This window comes from Sabethes cyaneus, chromosome 2, assembly GCF_943734655.1.
Source record: "Sabethes cyaneus chromosome 2, idSabCyanKW18_F2, whole genome shotgun sequence".
Classification (NCBI taxonomy): Eukaryota; Metazoa; Arthropoda; class Insecta; order Diptera; family Culicidae; genus Sabethes; species Sabethes cyaneus.
The window spans coordinates 237243414-237264100 of NC_071354.1; the positions used below are offsets into that span (position 1 = coordinate 237243414).

The following is a 20687-nucleotide window of genomic DNA, read 5'->3' on the forward strand; positions in this document are numbered from 1 at the left end:
TTTAGCTGTCAGCTCGCGAGGGCTCGCATTCTCAGCCGCGTATGCATAGGGAGGGCGTAGGATTAAGACGAGAAGAAAAAGCAATGCAAAATCCGTATCTATACAATCCCGTGTGCCTCACGGGCTGTTGGCTGTTCACGTGTTGCTGGCCTCGTGAGTGAGTTATGCAGAAAGACGCTACGAGGCTGTGCATTCGCGACGAGTGTGTAGGTAGCAGAATGTATGCACACAGCACCAGCGGTTTTTTGTCGTACGTTCGCGTCAGTGATGTAACCGCTTTTCATACTCGCTCACGTGTTAGTGGGCATTGTTCGCTTCTCCCTAAAAAGTATGCTTCCATTTGAGCTGTAGACAAAAAGCTTGAAACATCGAAGAGTAACAACGTTGACCATGCCAAGACAAACAATGGATTTTACTGCATATAAAAAGCAAAAGAATCTCAAACGAAGTGCAACATAACCCGCATCTGTCAGACCAAGAGCCCGTAAATTATATTGCAAACTGTTGTGTGAAAGATCGGAGTGCTAACGCGTAAATGGATGATCAAATGTATGTGAAAATTGAATGAACCTAATCGTAAGTTGCAATACACGACAAATACGCTAGCCTGGTACAAAGCCAATGGAGTCGAATTCATACCGAAGACGATGAATCCTCCAAACCGTTCCACGGCTAGGCCGATCAAAACATTTTGGGCATCGATTGGGATTTAATTTTACTATTTTTGTAAAAAGACTGGGGAAAAGTATCCAAAATCATTGGGAAACAGTCCGTACTGAAGATTAAAACGCTGCCACGTGCGTTGGCGTACGCTCGAATGAATATCAAAAATTTGAGATTTTCAAACAATTTGAACGCGCATTCAGAAATATCTCTAATCATTTTATCTTTTGTTCTTCATTACAGATATTCGATAAAATACCACCAAACATCGTTGAACGATGGAAGCATAGTACGCAATAGAATCAATAGCCAACACTTTCATCGGCAGAAGTCATCGAACTGTTAGCAAGGTGAGTAAAGCTCATTAATGTCCCTTTTTATTCCGGATCGTTTCGACAATTGAATTTTTCCCGTCGTTCCTCTACCATCGAACAAAAACCTGGGTTTTTGGCTATCGAGGTAGAAAAACAGCCATTTTTAGAACAACATCACAGCCTTTTCTCGCGGTGAGGAAAGCAAAAATAAACATTTTAATCACCTTCTGTTACTCCGATATGCCACAGAAGGCGCATTTGTTAACGCTCAAGTGGCGATGATGATTCTGACTGAATGATGAACGATGATGAATGATGAAAAAAAAACTCAAATCGTGGTTTTCTGCGATCAATTTGCTAACGATGGGCTTCCTCGTGCGCCGAAGTCACCATGGAGATGACTTTTTGTGCCAGCACAACAACAACAACGGTAGGTGGGGTGGAGGCTCACCACTCTATGTTGGCGAAACTGCGTTCTTTCACCGAGAGCTTTCCCAGAAGCATTATTGCTCGGGTTGATGGCCATTCGAAAATTACGTTCCCCCCTCCAGTGGGAAAAAGTCATATCGTTATCAACTCCCCCTCCCTCCTCGCTTTGAGTGAATCACGAAAAATGTATAAATTCAATCTCGCTTAATTTCCGCGGAATTCTGATGCGCTGCCCGTGCTTATTGTTCGACCATTCACCGGAGGATTCCGCGAATGATTTTAATTACAATTCATAAGTTCCACGCAATGTCATCGTTTAAATGGCACCGTGAAATGCCACCGCCAGTGGCGGCGCCTGCTTCGCACGCAATTATTATGCAACGTGCGCCCTCCGGTGCGGCGCGGCGCGGCGGTACCCTGGTTGACACCGAACCTGGCCCGGGCGGAAAGGTTGTTGTGTGCGATTGATTGACAGAAATAGCAGCGCTGCGCGCAGCGCAGTTCACTAGGGCGACACTCCTCTTCGACAGTGCGAGTATTGTGTTTGAGTGCGGAAGCAAATTAGACGCTTCGCTGATCACATTGAATGCAGCGCTGCTGCCCATAGTGTTTGTTTACAATTGTACGGGAAAGATTTCTTTCGAAATATATTTCAAATGCATTTTTTGCTTTGTTTCCCCCGTCAGCGCTCGTCGCGCACTCGTTGTCAGTCGTAATTAATTTCTCACAATGCCACTTGAGCTGTCACGTTCGCCACTAGAAAGTATCACCTTCGAAGTCTAAACCTCCCCGAGAGTCGACCCAATGCCACTGCCGCAGTAAATATTGGCACGCTAATCGCGGCGACGACGACGACGATGACGACGACGCCGCCACCGCCACCGCCGATGTACCCTTCAGTAGTATACCACCGCGTCGTTTGTTGGTTGTCACGAATCGACTCAGCTCAGCAGGCCAGGCCAGGCAGGCATGCATGCAGGCATACGCGATCCTCGCAGTTTTAACTCGTTTATGTAAGCGAAGCAACTTTTTAGTACTTGCGACGAGCACCACTACAATGTGTGATATTGCGGCAGCAGCAGCAGCAGCAGCGTCGGGGTACGTACAGAGTACATACGTGCAGCGCAGTAGTCGGTCGCGTCGCGTGCATTCGGCTCTGGCTCTGGCTGTATATTTACGACTTTCAATGCCGCCGTCCCCGCTGCTGCTGTTGCCCTCATCAGCCACCGTGCAGCCAACATTCCCGCAGCTCACCGATGAAACCAGTTGTTGGTTGTTACTGTTTTTGCCATTGCACACTCCGCCGCACTCGACGCGCACTCGCTTTGCCTTCAACGGGGATGTTTGCCATAACTATACGTACCGGTTTTGAAGAACACTGTATAGTGTGGAGCACTAGTGTATAAAATAGTGCACCTTTTTTGAGCTACTTTGCTTCTTCGGTGGGTAACTAGAGAGTATATGTATACAATACATAGTTGGCCTGGCGTGAATTCGTAATTGGGACAGACCGTGCAGGAGAAAAAAAGAAGAAAAAATGCAAACAAGAAGGAAACCCTGCCTGACGGACGACGGACAGCTCATGGTGAACTTAGATTTTTGTGACTCATCAAATTGTTCCAAGTGTTTGACGTTTCTGGCGGGATAGACTGCTGATGTGCGGCAACGCGGTCGCTTGGTTCGTTTGCATCAGGAAACGATTTTCCTGATGAAGGATGTTTCCCATTTTTCCATATTGATACCGATGGTTTGCAGTCTGGTGATTAACGACAGTAAAACTGTAGCGTCAAATGTGAGTTGCATCCAAGCTAAACCTGGAAGCCAATCTGTCCCCAGCCACTTGTAAATCTGTCTTCTTGTCGGTAATCCATATAAAGTGAGACAAAGTCTTTTTAACGTTTTTGAACCTCCGCCTTGTTAATGTTTTCCCCCTTTCAGAAAGCCCCTTTTATCATCCAGCCATGTTTGCTAAGTTTGGTGGAAAACAGTCAAAGCGTTCCGGAGTTATGGCGGAATAACGCCTTGACCGTTCTCCACAAAATTTGGCATGCCTGGGCATTTGGATGGTGCCCAACAAGGGGAGGAGAAGCCCAAATATGTAAAGGGTTACGTTTCTCTTTCCCACTGCTGCAGGGATTTTTGGAGATCAAACAGATCCATAAGCGCCAGTGGGACAAAAGGGGGAAGAGATTCTAGCGTCATAACTCCGGAATGCCTGGACGGTTCTTCGTCAAACTTGGCACACATGTTCTTTGACATAATAGAGCCAGTACAGGGCACAGTGGTCCAAAAAGCGAAAAACATGATCGCGTGATATTGCGCCGAAACGTGAAGTTTTTTGCATGTAGTGTCTTTAGGAACATTTCTTGGTATTACAAGCCCCTCCTTGTGAGTAAAATCTTTGGACGATTAATTCCCTTAAACGTGAGATACAAAATTTATTTTCTCGTATATTCGAGATACAGGTTTGGTACTTTCGGCAAAATTGTAGTAAACATCAATACAAAAAACTTTGTTAAAGACACCATACTTGTATCTCTTCATGGAAATTGTCTATGAACCCTTTAAAAGAGTTTGTCTATGTGGACAAACCCTTTAAAAGAGTTTTTAAACCCTGACTTATTCTGGTCAACCTTTATGTGTTCATAGTGTTCTAGAAAGTTGGTTATCTTGCTAAAATCTACGAATTTGTAGAACATTATTATATATTATTTTCTGAAGTTTCGGAGATTTTGAGCTTTTTTGGTGAAAAATAGTACTTTTTTGAGCTTAAATATTTCCCAAGGTAGCAAATGGTGGCAAGGCAAGCGAAAAAAAACATCAGAACGTAACAGAAAAGGAAAACAAGACAGGAACAAACGAAAACTATAAAGAGAAAAGGAGTTAACGAGTCAGAAAACAAAAAAACGTGACAATAAAGAGGAAAAAACGGGACTGAAACTAAAGAAAAATCGGGGAAAAAATACAACAAACAAAACGGAGAAGAACCAAACCCAAGAGAAAAATCAGTACTGAAAACGGCGGAAAATGCGACAGAAAAGAAAAGAAAAAAAGACAGTGGATAGAAAAGAAGAAAAATAAAAATGTAAATTAGGCAAAACGAAGCAAATAAAAGGTAGGAAACCTGCAAAGAAAAAACGAGACGTGAAAGGGAAAACGGAACACCAAATAAGAGTAACAAAACGGAATAATAAGAATGGCGATAGAGTAAAAAGTAAACCGATAGAGGAAACGAAAAGTACAGGAAAAGGAGGTCAATCCGGATTTTAAAGGAGAATGATGAGACAAAATGAAAACGGGAAGGGGGAAAATGAGACAGTCACAGAAGAGTATAAAAACAGGCAAAACGCATCAAAGAAAAGGTAAAACTGGGATGAAAAAGACGAAAAAGATAAAAAAGAAAAACGGAGAGCAAACGGAAAAAGAGCGTCTAAAACAGAACAAACATGACAGAAAAGCAGAAAAAAGGCGCATCTAAAAGTGTAAATACGGAGCAGACGAAGGCGAAAAACGAGAAGGAGGAAAGTTAGAAAAAAGGCGAATACTGCAATGTTCCGATTTGTCAGCTCCCGATTTTGTCTACCCCCGATTTTATCAGCCTATAAATTTTGTTTAATTCTTGTGCTTTTAAACATGATTTATAGAACTTTTAAGCCTGCTTGAAGCTATTTTGATTCTCTGGAGAGAGTTTTTGAATAAAATGATACCTTCTTGCGAGTAATACGGGGTCAAAATTAGGGTATTTTTATAGTAAAAGTTTTATAGTTCCTAAACAAGCAAAGATAGAGGTATACTACTTTCAGCAATGTTGTGTATTTTTACTATTTGTACAACTTTGTAAAACAGAAAAAAGTCTTACAACAACTACAAAAACAGCTAAAATAGAAAAACTGATTTTAAGAATTTTTCATTTATGAGAAATAGGATTTTTCTATCTTCGTTGAAGAGATAGAAGTTTACTGTCTTCAGCAAAATTTCGTGTAATAATATGCTGTAAAACTTTGCAGAACACATCAATGTGTTATTTCGAAACTGAAGAAAAATATTTGTTTTATTGCACTTTTAGGGGGATTAATCAAAATTTTAATTCCGCTGGACGATAGAACTTTTAGTTTCAAGAAAGACTTCCAAAGGTTCCATCAGCCTAAAACCACGTTTTCCCGCTCAAAGCTAATGCGCACCATAAAGGGTTCTGGACCAGTGTGCTGTGCCCGGTTCATTGAGCTTTCGGTTGACCAATTGGGGGTTAAAATTTAATTTTTAGTAGAAGTTTTGGATATTGCTAGATCATAAGTGTTGAACTTTGAAAAATTTTCGAAAAAAAATTTCCCCATTTTGTCAGCCCAAAATTCAACACGGGGCTGACAAAATCGGAACATTACTTTACTACAACGAGAAAAGTAAAAAAGGAAGAGAAAGACAGAAAACGGGAAAGAAAGTTTAAATAAATGAGTGAAAAACAAGAAGAAAAATGGACTGGAACTGGAAATAAGCAAAAATTAGGACAGAAAACGAAGAAAAACGGGACTGAGCAAAAACCCGAGACTAAAAGAAAAACGGAAGAATTAAGAAGGAAGGTGAGAGCAAAACACAACAACGGTACAGATAAAAAGAAAAATACAAACAAACAATGGAAAAACGGAACTAGAAAAACGAAATAAAAACAGCAGAAAAGAGCAGATTAATCTCATGTTTTTGTCTTGATTTTTATATTGAGGTCAGGTGTTTAATTAATTTTTTATAACGGTAGTACAGTAATGTTCCGATTTGGCAGCTTCATGTTGAATTTTGGGCTGACAAAATGGGGAAACTGACTAAATCGGGAAAAAAAATTTCGAAATTTTTTTCAAAATTCAAGACTTAAGACCTTGCAATATCGAAGACTTCTACTAAAAATTAAATTTTAACCCTCAATTGGTCAACCGAAAGCTCAATGAACCGGGCACAGCACACTGGTCTAGCACCTTTTTTTGGTGCGCATTAGCTTTGAGCGGGAACACGTGGTTTTAGGTTGATGGAACTTTTCGGAAGAGGTTCTTAAAATTAAAAGTTCTGTCGTCCAGTGGAAATCAATTTTCAAATTTTCAGTTTCAATATAACACATTGATGTGTTCTGCAAAGTTTTACAGCATATTATTACAAGAAATTTTGCTGAAGACTGTAACCTTCTATCTCTTAAGCAAAGATAGAAAAATCCAATTTCTCATAAATGAAAAATCCCTAAAATCAGTTTTTCTATTTTAGCAGTTTTTGTAGTCGTTATATGACTTTTTCCTGTTTCACAAAGTTGTACAAATAGTAAAAATACACAACATTGTTGACTGTAGTATACCTCTATCTTTGCTTGTTTAGGAACTATAGGATTTTTACTATAAAAATACCCTAATTTTGACCCCGAATTACTCGCAAGAAGGCAGCATTATATTCAAAAACTCTCCCCAAAAAAAAGCACAAATGTTAAACAAAACTTATAAGCTGATAAAAACGGGGGTAGACAAAATCGGGAGCTAACAAAATCGGAACATTACTGTATTAACCTTATTCACAACATAATATCTCATGAACTTAGCACTTTCTTGTTAAAAAACAAGTAAGTTTTCATCGAATATTTACAGATGATGGATTACTGATAGATCTAGAGGTAGACGGTCTCTTGCTGCTACCGGAGAAAAAAAGAACTGAAAAGAGCACGGGGAAAAAGGTGACAAAAACTGCACAAACCAGTAAGAGAAGAAAAGAAGAAAAATTGGCATGAAAAAACGAAAAACGAAAACAAAATCCTGATGCGATGGAAGGGAAAACGAGATAAAAGAGAGTCTTCTCAGATATAAGAGGAAAAAAAGGAATAAAATACGAGAGCAGGAATATTGAAGACAAATGGGATAAAATGATAAAACAAAACGTGACTAAAAAGGAGCAAAAGCAGGACAAAAGAAGAGAAATAACAAAACACGAAGACAAAAAAAGGAATTTACACTCCAGAAAACAAAAACAAGACTGGGAAGGGAAAAAATGAACCTGAAAATAAGGAAAAAAATGACAGAAAAAGACGTCAAACGAGACAAAAGTTAAGAACAAGAGCTAATTCAGGACTAAAAAGGGGGGAAATCGGTCAGGAAAACAGGGGGAAGGGGAAACTGCGGGCAAAAATGAGGAATCACAGGAGCGAAAAGGAGGGAAAAAGAAACAAATAGAGGTAAAAAATGGACGGCACAGAAAAAGGAAAAAAAAAACGTGATAGAAAAAGTGACATAACGGGAAAGACAAAGAAGGTAAACGAAACAGAAAACAAGAGAAACCAAAAGGGAAAAGAAGAAAAAGAAAGAGAGAGAGAGCGCGAGAGAGAGAGAGAGCGCGAGAGAGAGAGAGCGCGCGAGAGAGAGAGAGAGCGCGAGAGAGAGCGCGAGAGAGAGAGAGAGAGAGCGCGAGAGAGAGAGAGAGAGAGAGCGCGAGAGAGAGAGAGAGAGAGAGAGAGCGCGAGAGAGAGAGAGCGCGAGAGAGAGAGCGAGAGAGAGAGAGAGAGAGAGAGAGAGAGAGAGAGAGAGAGAGAGAGAGAGAGAGAGAGAGAGGTGATACAGAGGTCAAACGGGAGAAAAGAGTCAAAGGAGAAAGATATAATATAAACTGGTAAAACGGCCAAAAGATAAAGGTAAAGGTAAAAGGACAATAAAACGACGAAAAAGAGAGAAAAAGAGAAGTAAAGGAAAACGGAAGAAAAATGAAGAAAAGTTAGCGCAAAAACCAAGACAATAGTACAGAAAAGAAAGAAAAACGGAACAAAAAGTGGAAAAACGGGACTGGAAAAGGAATTCTTCCATAGAATGTACGAAAAAAGAAGGGCTGGCAACACTGTTAAGAAAAACTTTTACCGGTATGGCAAAGTATTTTACATTGCGTAGAGAATCACTGCTTCAAGAAAAAGTTATTTTGCTCTTCGTTACAAAATGGGGGATTGCTTGCTTTTAAACGCCATATCTCGGGATCGGCAAGAAATACCTCGGGGCGATGAGTGATTCTTATGTAAAAAAGTCTGCGAAACACGATGGAGTTGGAATTTTTGAGATCAAATTGTATTCATTGAGAGAAACAAGTAAATTTAGTTTTCAAATTGAGTTTAAAAATATTTGGCAGTACTGCTCTTTCGAATTTCTTGGGTAATGTGTAAATAGTGTCTTTCTAAGCCTAATACTTCCGGAGATATAAGCAAAAGAAAATAAAAGGGTTTGACAAAAACGGGAAAGTCCAACCGGTACCAAATTTTAGACTTTTACATTCTTATTTAATATGAACAATCTGGCAAAATCCGTAAAGGCCGATCACACGTTGGAACTTTTTCTCAGTCACTTGACGTGGAATGACTCATATGTTAATCTTATTTTCAAGTAAAACTTCGTGTTTAATTTCGTGTCCATCTCCAAAGTCTAGTTTAGTGTTCAATGTCAAGTTCAGTTTCAAGTCCAATTGCATGTCCTATTTTAACTCTAATTTCAAGTTTAATTCAGTTTCACGTGTAGGTGAAATTTAAACTATGATTTCAAGACCAATTTCTAGAAGAATTTGAAATCCAACTTCAAGTCTAATTTCAAATGTAATTCCAAGTCTAATCTCAAGATCAATTTAAATTCAATTTACGTCCAATTTCAATTACAATTTTAAGGTCGATTTCCAGCTGGTCAAAACAGAGTAGTGTTTGAAATAAAAATTCGCAGTATCTGCGTCGGTAAAGGAATATAAGGAGACACTTTTTTCCTGTCGAGCAGCTTTGCTGCTGACCACGTCATTTCTGAACGGAATTTGTTTTTCTTTTGTCATATTCAAATGTACCAAATTTTCACCTGCTGTGCTGGTTCACAGCACGGAAACAAAGACCCAATTTACACAGTGCCTGATCAGCAGCGAGCGCTGCTCTGGTGGAAGGCAAAGAAAGCTGAAACACTTATTTGACCGAAACCGTTATACGTATTAAGGTTTTTTTTGCTTGCGCGACTCCTCGCGAAGAAAATCATGTCGCAGTGCTTTGCAATGTTTTCTGCAAACAAAAGTGGCCCCAACCCACATTACTGTCGTCGTTTTGTTCGTCCTCACCCGGTGCAGTTTCGGAAAATCGTGCCGCGAAATGCCTGCCAATGGTCAATCGTCGTCTTCGTCGTCGTCGTCGTCGTCTATATGTGTAGTATAAATAACGCTCGCGGCGAATGACGACGATTCCGTTCTAGCTAGCGCTCAGCTAGCTAGCTTGCCAGACAGGGGGCGACAGACCCCCTCGGCACGGACGGTACACATACGGCTGCCAGATGAGAGCGCGTGTGTTTGAAAATAATCACCCACCATACCACCAGCCAGCCTGCGCCGTGTGCCGTCGTCGTCCTCGAGCACCGACCGACCACTGCGGTGGCGGGTGGTGTAACCGTGACTTCCACCTTTCCCGGGCCGCTGCGCTGGGAGACGATGCGGGTCGGTGAGTTTTTGTTTAGACTCTGGCCTTAAGACAAAACGGAAAGCAGGCAACGTTTCCTCACGGTTTTACCACGGAAGACGTGCGTGCGTGGAAGTGGCACGAGAATGGTGAGGTTGGGCGCAAAGTGTCATCTAATATTAATAAACAGCACATATTCTAGTTTCCATATGGCCGTAAGGCGCGTACACGGGAATGCCATCATCGCCATCATGGTCGTCGGCGTCGGTGTTGGAGCCGATGTTGAGATGGTGCTTTCTTGAACGTATAGCGCAACGTTATGGCTGGCAGACGGTGACGTGATGTGCATGAAGATGACTTACAGCATGCCAAACGACGCAATCAACATGGAGATTTTCTACAGCACAGCACAGGCTACAGTTCGGATGTATAAATCGACACATATTGACCGTTGGTTTTGAATAAAACATGAGAGAGCATTAGGAAACTTCATCGCGAGCAGGAGCTCACACTAAGCTGGAGGTTCTTTATTTTTAACAAAGTCCCTGGTGAGGGGTTTATCGATTTCATCTTGTCAAGGCCGTGAGGACTTCCGGGCCTTGAACTGCAAAGAACTTACTCTGTTTGACAACAGTTCTATTCCTGTGCAATTAAGTTATTTAGAAAGTTATTATGAACTTGACTTTCAGCTATTTAAGATTCAATCCTCGAAACCTCATTAGATTTTAATTACCTAGTAAAGTAAATCCTGAATAGTAAAGAAATTGAAATAATTAAGAATCCATTAATTTTAACTATACAATTAGAGTGACAAAAGTTCAAACTCATATGCACAGCACTAACAGCCAGATCAACATTAGATCAAGTAACCTGTGCTTTGCGGTCCATTATAAACGAACTGCAACAGTTGCCTTGATGATTTCCGTGCTGTCAGTATTGGTACTTGGGTTTTTTATCATCACACTCGCGTTCTCTGGCGGAATGTTACACTGAGGAAAATTTTATTCCTTTCTGGTAGAGCAAAAATTGAATATCAAAGGTATTTTGCAGTTAGCTTAATTTGGAAGATAATGCTTTGTCAACCTCTCGACGCATATTGCCTACCAACTTCCAAGGTGTCAGTCAGAGACATAACCCTACAAGAGATTTCGCTCTAATCCGCCAAATTGCTGGTTTGGAAACTAGAGATTTAACTCCCAAGTCCGGCCAAATAATTTATAGATCACTTTAGAGCTATAAGCTATCCTCCTTCTTTCATACCGAGTAAAACAGCTTCTCATCGTCGGTGAAAATTAATGCGATAGGCATTATCAATTGCAGTGGGCAGTTCATTCATCAATAGATGGGAAAGAAGTGTTCCCAAATGACTGCCTTGCGGTACTCGCGATGTTGCATGCTTTGCTTCAACTGCTACCCGGAGCTATACACCTATACATACAAATTCGTTCTTGAACAGCATAGGTATTCTCTCGTGCGATACGTCACTGTGACTGAGCGTAAGAGAATGAATCTCCAAATAAATCGTAAAGTTAAACTTAAACACACATTTAAACTACATGTTTATCTAATTCTTATTAGGCTTTTTACTTTCTAGTTAACAAAATGACGATTCCCGCGATGGAAAAATATAAATTCTGCCAATTTGTTTGCCATCTTCATTCATGAATGTGTGCTAGCGGTTTTCGCAGCTGATGTTTTCTCTGGCGGTTAATTCTCTTTCGCTCTCTGGTTCGTTGTAGGTATGAAATGCCAGCTGTGGAAGAAGTAAGCAAAATGCTCACAGCTGAATTTGGTTCACATCGCATAGCAACAGAGACATCGCATATAATAGCGAGAGAAATTCATATGTAAGTTCGGTGCTTCTGATCAAGGTTGAAATTTCATGGTGCTTGAAATCTCATTTTTGCTGCTATGAATTTTTCAACACTGCTCTCAACACCTCTAGAATTCCAATAATATCGAAGTTCTTTGCCATTTCTTAAATGCTACTTAATGGTTGTTTTGACGTAATATACGGTTATTTTACTGTTCTCCTTCTTATAATACTGACAGTGCATATTGGCAGCTGATTGACTTGATAAGTTTGATTTTAGAATTTTAGATACCAATTTACAACTCTACATTTGAAGGCCTTTATAGAAGAGTAATTTTCAAGTAGGAATTTTAAGCTGTTATAGAATATTCGTTGTTTCGCTGACATTCGTTGGAACATATTTAGCATAAAAGTTGTTGGTTGTATAGATTCAGTAGAATCACTGACTAGTCCGTAATTGTCTTATACTCTAATAACCGGCTGCGAAGTCTATCGGCAAAGAAGGGTCAAGTCTTAAAAATCGTTTAAGCCTAAGACCTTGTTAGTTCGTCGCTAGTTGCGAGTTCAACATTATCAGCATTTTTTTTTTTTCAAATACTCAGCGATCTGTTTTAGATTCATGATTCAGCTACTTGAATCACTGCATCTAAGCAGTCACAGGTCCAATAGATTGTGGTACACTCAACAAACAGTTTCAGCTTTCCGCACCCCAACTAGCCTTTCAAGTCATTTTTGTAGAAAATAAAGAGTAGCGGTCCGAAGACACTTTCCTGAGGTACTCCCACAGTGTTGCCGTATTTAGTCCTTTAACATCAATCAGCGAATTTCTAAAACTGTCCTTTGACAACGATTTCGAGAGTTTTTTTTCTTAGAACTTCTCTAACATATTAATAGATCTGTACTGTGTTGCATTCTTTGTATTGCTCATTTTCGGACAAATCCAATATGGGAGCTATGGTTGATTCCCTCCTCTATGATCTTGGGATCAAGCCCTAATATTATAAAGCAACGTGCAGTAAAATAGGCTCGAAATGCCCGTAAACGGTGGATTCATTGTTTATGTTAATTTTTGCGGAATTTGAGTATCAACCGGAATAGATTGCGGAGGAATTGAGAAATACTTTTCGTGTGTTCAAGCAACTGATAACGAATGAAATGTTTTTCTTTCTATTTGAAACCAGCTGACCCGACAAGCTTTGTATTGCCACAAATTAAACTGTGTTGTACATAAATCGTGAATCTCGGATGACCTTTGTCACAATCTTGAGTTTTGCAAGTTTCCGAGGAGTTCATGGGTGGTTTAATATACAAATTTTCCTCATAGTAAGGCAGAAAACAACTTCCCCCATTGCTTAGCCTGATACAATAAAACGGATAGCATTAAAATATTCGCCATGATTATATACCATTTCGCCGAACACCATTCTGCAGAACACCACTTCTCGGTAGATCATAACGCAGAATATAGAGTTTCGCGGAATACCATTTCGCGAAAAACCTTACGCGAGATGTACCATTTCACGAAAAATGTTTTCGTGGAAAGTACCATTTCGCAGGGGTGACCCTTCGGACTCAACTGAAGGTAAGTTATATAGGTCAGTAGACTTAGGAAAATAAATAACCTTAGATAGAGGTGATCTCTACGGGGGAGGGGGGCTGCCCCCGCAGTGACCGGCGCTTCCGACGGCGGGTTGCCGGCAACACTCGCAACCTGCGGCCGTTTCGCCCTGAATCATCTTGTGTTACTATTGTATTTATTTGGAAGCCCCCCCTCTTAAAGGGAAGAGGGGCCATAATTGCCCTCCTAAAGAGGGGAGGGGTCTCAATTCAGCATAGAAAAAAAATTGCCTACAGAAACACCCACATGCTAACTTTGGTTTTATTTGCTTGATTAGTTCTGGAGTTAGGAGGGGTCCTCATTCACCTTAGAAAAAAATTCTTGCCTCCAAAAACCTTCACATGCCAAATTTGGTTCCATTTGTTTGATTAGTTCTCGAGTTATGAAGAAATTTGTATTTCATTTATATGGAAACCCCTCCTCTTATGGAGAAAATTCCCCTCCTAAAGAAGGGAGGAGTCTCAATTCACCATAGAAAAAAAATGCCTGCAGAAACACCCACATGCTAAATTTGGTTTTATTTGCTTGATTAGTTCTGGGGTTATGAGGAAATTTGTATTTCATTTGTATGGCAGCCCCCCCCCCCCCCCCCTTACCTTTTTGGTAAGGGGTCCTAATTCATCATGGAAAAAAATCATCATGGCACTACATGCTTATCATCGGCGAGAAGATTGGTTCAGTAGTTTTCGATTCTATAAGGAACATCCCGACAGACAGACAGAAATCCATTTTTATAGGTTTGATATGATAGGACCGACAGTTCTGAAAGACCATAATTCGCTCGGCGCAGGATCGATAACAGACCGTCGCCAATAAAGTAAAGTAAGTGCTTAATAGGCCACAGCGTCTCAGCCAAGGGATGATACGTAACGTTGGTGCCTGGCGTATCTATAGGTATAAAATAAACCCCGCAGTGGTCCTTAGCTTTTTAACCCAGCCCCCTCGTGGTACTAACCGGAATACGAGCAACCTTAGCGGAGATCGGGTAACCAAGAAACCAAGAAAAACACATACCAAGACCAAGACGGAAAGAAGCACTCATGCGAGTGCTGAGTGTAATAACGAGGAATAGCCTTGGCAGCCTTGAATGTCTATTCTAACGTGCACTTGACGGTTTGACGATTCCTCAACCAAGTGGGCAGATGTACTCCATATTAGGAGCGGCTCATAACAGCATTTGATCCAGAGCAACCGTCCAAATTAAAAAATGTGTTGTTTCGGCAATAAAACTAAGAGTGCAGCCCTATCACGGAACTAGGTCATTGGGCCCTAGCAAGGCGACCCGCCTGAATCAATTTACTACGGAAAATAAAACAAAAATATGACTCAGAACTCGAAATCGAGAAAATACGACCTAAAAAGTTATGCATGGAACATTTGCAGAGCTAATTGTTACCTACAATATAGTTGCATTGATTATTGCTCCGTTTTTGGTAAATACGATGCACTTTATCCACTAACGGGTGTGACCCGGAGATACCTCGTAAATACATAACATAGAGCAAGACCTAACGCAACAATATTGTAGGTAACAATTAGTTCTCCAAATGTCCCATACAAAACATTTTAAAATTTTACTTGGCAGTAGAAAAGAAAGTAAAGCGTAGGTGCTACATTCCGTTATCGAAACTTGACCTTTGGTCCTGGGCTACCGTTCTCCAATCCCCTCGAGCACCAGCTGAGCGTGTGCCATCCTCGACAGCGCACCGTCATCGGGTGCGTGGACTGCCCCAAAAAGTCTACGGCCTCTTCTCCTAAATTTGGTGGTCATCAAGCTTCCTGAATAGCAGCGATTTCCGAATCAATATAGCTCCTGAGCAAGCAAACCAGCTCAGATCGTTAACGAGACGAATAGAACATTCTATTTAGTTATTTTTAATGTTTCCGAATAAGCTTTATTGTCGAACTGAACAAGGTACCTCCATCGGTTCCACCGAAAAAGGAGACGCATAGTTAGCTGCACTAGTATGTACATGAAGCATTTCTAAGTATAGTCATGGATCGTTATCATTGACTTAGATCTTCGAGGAGGCGCTAGGTAGGGACTTGAGAAAACCAACTAGTGTATGTGATTAAACAAACACACTTTTCTCAAGAGTGTCGATTAGAGATGAAATTAGCATTGGTTTTTCATGTTAAATTCGATCTGGAAAAACTTTGTCATTACTCGCAGGTTTGTAAGCTTAGAAGTTCTCCACAATAGTCCTAACAAAACACTAAGACTGTTGAAGATTCCTTCGAAAATACTGTATCAGTACCATTAGTACCACTGGGTTGCCAGGATTCTCGGATTTCCTTCGGTTGCGGCTGTGCTGATTTCCGTAATTTTGATCCTTTGATGTTAGGACTTGGGATTGGACTTATCATGCTCAGTATAGTTTCGACAAAGCGAAATATTCGGATAACTGTCATACTGAACAAGGCACCTCCATCGGTCGCAGCGAAAATGGAGACGTGTAGTTAATTTTTAATGTGTCATGCTATAGAGTATAGGGTAAAAGTGCGATTCAATGATTTATCGGTGCAGATTTGGAGTAAATTGACTACATTTGCATGGATGGGTGACTGCTTTGACAGATTGAATCTAACGTAAACTTTGGTTGCTTACGAAGCATAGTTACTGAGTTATGTGCAAATGTTATTTTAGGGCGGTTTTGATGTAATTTTTCGTTATACGGCAAATGCGATATCAACAGGAGGATACTGCCTATAATCGCATATCAGTCCCATCTGCAATATCATCGAGTTGAGCAAACAGCGTTTGAAGGTATTTTTCTTGTTTTGGTTATTTTACCTGTTGAGCGCAGTTTATTCCTATTTTTTCAACATAATATAATGAAATAGACCCTTAATATAACTTCTTTATCAAAACATTGCATTTTTCGTGAAAAGTGCAATGAAAAATAATGTGGAGACTGATATGCGATTACTTAGGCCATCGAGTAGCTAAATAATCGCATATCAGTTTCAGCTATTCTCAGTCGCAACCGTTCTGCGATAGAAATAGCTAGCATTTTTTCTCAGCGAATAGCATTTTTTCTCAGCTTTTCAATGGTGGTCTTAAAATGAAAATCGGTTGAGGTGCTCATGGTGAAAACGGCGATTTTTGTCATAAAATCCAATAAAGTGACCAAATACAAGATGACCACCAAAAAATTTAATTTTTACTTCGGGAATTTCAACCTATTCTTTTTCTTTACAGAACTGTTCCATTTATTAGTTGTATCATTGCAAATTTAGGAAATATTTCATGATATATATTTCAATATTTTGCTAAAAATTTAACTTTTTTTTAAACCATCGAGCCCCTTTGCGAACGAGGGGTCCACTGTTTCGAGGTATTAAGAATTCTCAAATTTTAACCATTTCCAACCAATCAAGTTCCAATCAAGTATAAGAGTTCCAATATTTGAAGACCTCACGTGTCATTAGTGGCCCACGCTATGTCCGAAGGCAATTATTGTTTAACTTTCATGCACCTCAGATTTTTCTTCACAGGATGTTGGTATTGGTCAAAACAATTAATTTGGAGAAGGTCTTGAAATATTCTATCTTGGGTTTTTTACAAAATTCAATTTTCAAGGTTATATAGGGGTCATTCCCTCTCAAGTGATCATATCCGTTGTAATCGACCACCTCCGATTTCAACAAAATTTGGTATAATTGCTCATTCCGACCCCACATTCGATTTCCTAAAGTTTTGTACAGATTGATCAATCCCCCTTGCAGTGACGCTTCTCCAATTTTCTTAGATTTTCGAAAAAACTCATTTTTCTTTGCATGTCACTGCATGGGGGATTGATCAATCCGTTCAAAATTTTAGGAAATTGAATGTGGGTTCATAATAAGTAATTATACCAAATTTGGTTGACATTGGAAGTGGTCGATTACAACGGATATGATCACTTGAGAGGGAATGACCCCTATATAACCTTGAAAATTGAATTTTGTAAAAAACCCAAGATAGAATATTTCAAGACCTTCTCCAAATTAATTGTTTTGACCAATACTAACATCCTGTGAAGAAAAATCTGAGGTGCATGAAAGTTAAATAATTACTCAATTAACTTTCATGTGGAATTTCTTTGAAACAACCCTGTATTTATTAATTAACTGATGATTTTTGATGATTTATTGAAGTAAAATATATGGCCATACCAAGGAAAAACATTTGGTGGGACTGATATGCGATTATTTTTAAGATGGGACAAATTGTCTTCATATTTTTTTCAGACTTTTTGTAATAATAAACTTTTTTGTATTCTTAATGGATAGTAAAGCAAGAAAAAGAGAGAATCTGATATTTAACTCAAAAACGATGAAAATGCATATGGGACTGATAGGCGATTATAGGCAGGATATTACTTGTTGAAAATTTGTAGCAGCGTTTTACATCACTCACATATCTGTTTTGAAAATACGGTGAAAAGAATTTACAAAATATATTTCGCTTTTCCACAATTTATTCAAACCCCGTCAAGCGCCTAGCGGGATGTTGGCCGAGGGAAAACAATGTTTCTCCGCTGAAACATAAAACGGTTAATTAGGTTATCTATGTATATGGGGGTGATTTGGGCAAAATGGACTTTTCTTGCATTTCGCACAGTATGGAATGGATGGAATTTGATTCTTCTGATGTTTTGACAAAATTTGGAAGCTGTTTAAGTTCGTTTCACGGGCGGCCTTTAAGTTTTTATACCGTTGAATTAGCTTTTATCATGATTTTTGGGGAAAATAGGGTAAAATAGACCACTTTCCGAAGTCTGCGCAGGATGAAACCATCACCAATCGATTACCCGCATTTTTTTTACATAAGAATAGGTATCTTGTAAGATTCCAAACCAGCGGCTTCTAATACTTGGGATTACGAGCTCGTTTTTGCCCATTGTGCACTGGGAGACGAATTGCTCTACATTCGTAGTCCTACGTCAAGCCTGCGCCCGTGCCACTAGGCAGGGACCCTTGTACTTTTCTGTATTTTTTAAGGTGAAAAAGTTTGGAAAAATCATTTATTTAAGTCACAAAATATATAGGTCCCATATTTCTACCCTGAGGAACAAAAAGAGTAAATATTTGAAAGTTGCTTTCGGCACTATTTGTTAAGCCACATTAACATGGCTTGTTACTGTGTTCTTTCCTACCAATTCGAAATCATGATCACATCGAGAAGTTCGATAAAATGCACATTTAAGTCATATAATTATTATAAACAGCAGCAGTTGTATGTCTAATAAATTTATCGTTTGCTTTCCCCATTAAACACCCCTTAACGCCTTAACCACATAGTGTCAAATTTTGGACACAGATAAAATATGTAGCAATTCCTTCCGTACAAAACCTAAACAGTGGCCACAACCGACGGGTGTGTGACACCCGAACCGAGGACCAAAGTATCCGCAAAATTTATCACGGTATTTCGATAGCGTATCACCACTGACTGCATTTAGTACATAGTGCCTGTACCGACCTCAACCAACTCGACAGTGAACGACCACGGAACGTACCCAAAACGGGGCGTGATACTGCTCGCTACTGCTGCTGATACGGATATTATTGTTGTCCACGGACTGGCCGGTTGGCTGCAGGCTGCAGCACCCATTTAATTCCTATCTGTTCCTGACAACAACATTTCACACGAAACTCGTTCGCCGCCCGTTGCGTTGCTGCTTGGTTGCTGGCTGACGACAGACAAAACTTGAAACGAATTGTCAAGGTCGTTGACCTAAATTCGCCATTCGTTTCTTCGTCGTCGTCCACTTTTTTTTTGCCTTCTTTTTGTTTCAGTTTTTGTTTGCCCTCTCTTTGCGCGCTTGGGAACCGGGTGGCCGGCAGGAAGATGGGGAGCATGGGAAAAGGGTGGTGGTTGTTAGCAGCGCAAAGGTAGTGCTGTTTTTCTTCTGTTGTGCTTTCTCATACCTACCCAGCAAGCTAGCTGGTTGGTTGGTTGGTTATTCTTGCCCCAACATTCAACCATGTAGCACTCTTGTTTACTAGCATAAATAATCAAGCGGCCGACCGACCGACCGACAAACCGGGCGCAGCCCCCATCGTCTCTGGCCGGGTTGGGCGGGCTGGTGGTGGGTGGCAGGCTGCTTGGTTGGTTGGTAAAACAGAAAAAGCGGCCTAACGGGGGGTAAGCGGCAAGAGGTGTAAGGTGGTCCATTTGCGTTCATTTCTCGTAGTGTTATTCCCCTCGGCTCTCATACGGCTTTATACAGACAGTATGTATGGTCGTATATCCTATACAAGTGCGCTATTTTTTTACCGTCGTTTGTTGCGAAATGACGACGGTTCTGGTTAGGGTAAGATGGGCGATTTCGGAACATAATGTTGTTAATGGTGGTGCGCATTAAACGCCGCTGTCAAGATTTGGATATGTGACCCTGACAGGGGGCAGATGCCGCATAGCGAGCGAGTAGGTGGTGGTGGGTGGTGGGAGCCGTTTGTGTGAGGAGCACCAGCATGTGTAGATTTACCAACCGTAACCCCCCACCCTTTCGACGGGCTTGGAAGGGGCCAGACTGTGTGTTGATAGCAGCTAGATATCTCAACAAAGCTTTCCTACCTAGACCCGGCCGGCAGGGGTGGCTCGTTTGGGGATTTCTCGCACGCCCGCTGATGCGGTGGTTCATCTGTTTTCCGGAGAATTGCTGTCGGTACGGGATTTTGTGTCGACTGTTGGATTATGCTGGATTTAAAAAAAAAGCTTTATAGTTAGTCAAACTTTGATCAAAACTAAATTTAAAATGCTCTGTAACGGTTCTTGCTGAAAACCAGCAAATAGTAACTGAAACTGTCTTCCAAACTATCTCGACCCTTACTGCTTTAAGCTTGTACCAACTCGTGGGACGTTTATCGAAGACCAAAACTCAAACAACTTCACGGGCAAACCTTCTCTCCTGGGAAATTAAGATGTAGGGAAGTGTTTCCCAATTGTGGATTCTCCAAAAATTTAGCTCGCAGCCAAATAATATATGGTTATTCCACCAGGGGGTTCGCCAATCAAAAAAGTTTAGGAACCATTGATGCAGAGGAGGACTAAGTCAGAGTCGAAGTGGAGACTGAGTGATGCACTTGCAGATGTACCGTTACGCGTCTCTTTTTATTCAAAGGCACGTCAACTGAACTAGGATTTTTTAACTTTTTAGTGCTTTAAGAGTAAGTATAGCATGACAAATTAAAAATTAACTATGCGTCTCCATTTTCGCTGGGACCGATGGAGGTGCCTTGTTCAGTACGACAGCAAAGCTTATTCGGAAAAATAAAAATAACTGCCGCAATCAAAGGAAATCCGAGATCCATTGGATTAGAGTCCCAAAACTTTTGACCAGCTAGAGTCTCCTGTCTTTTGGCAATCAACTTTTTGTATTAGGAAATATAGACATAGTTTCTTCGTCAAAGTTGTGAATAATATAAAAAGAAGCAACTTTGCTG

General features: G+C 40.5%; 1 protein-coding gene across 1 annotated transcript in view; it reads left to right on the forward strand.

Moving 5' to 3' along the window:
- Positions 1-20687, forward strand: part of LOC128737786 (uncharacterized) — a 146169-nt gene that overhangs the window by 77603 nt on the left and 47879 nt on the right. Inside the window, exon 2 of the mRNA XM_053832493.1 lies at positions 907-1013. The gene's annotated coding sequence lies outside the window, so the exon portion shown is untranslated. The remainder of the gene's footprint in view (positions 1-906; positions 1014-20687) is intronic.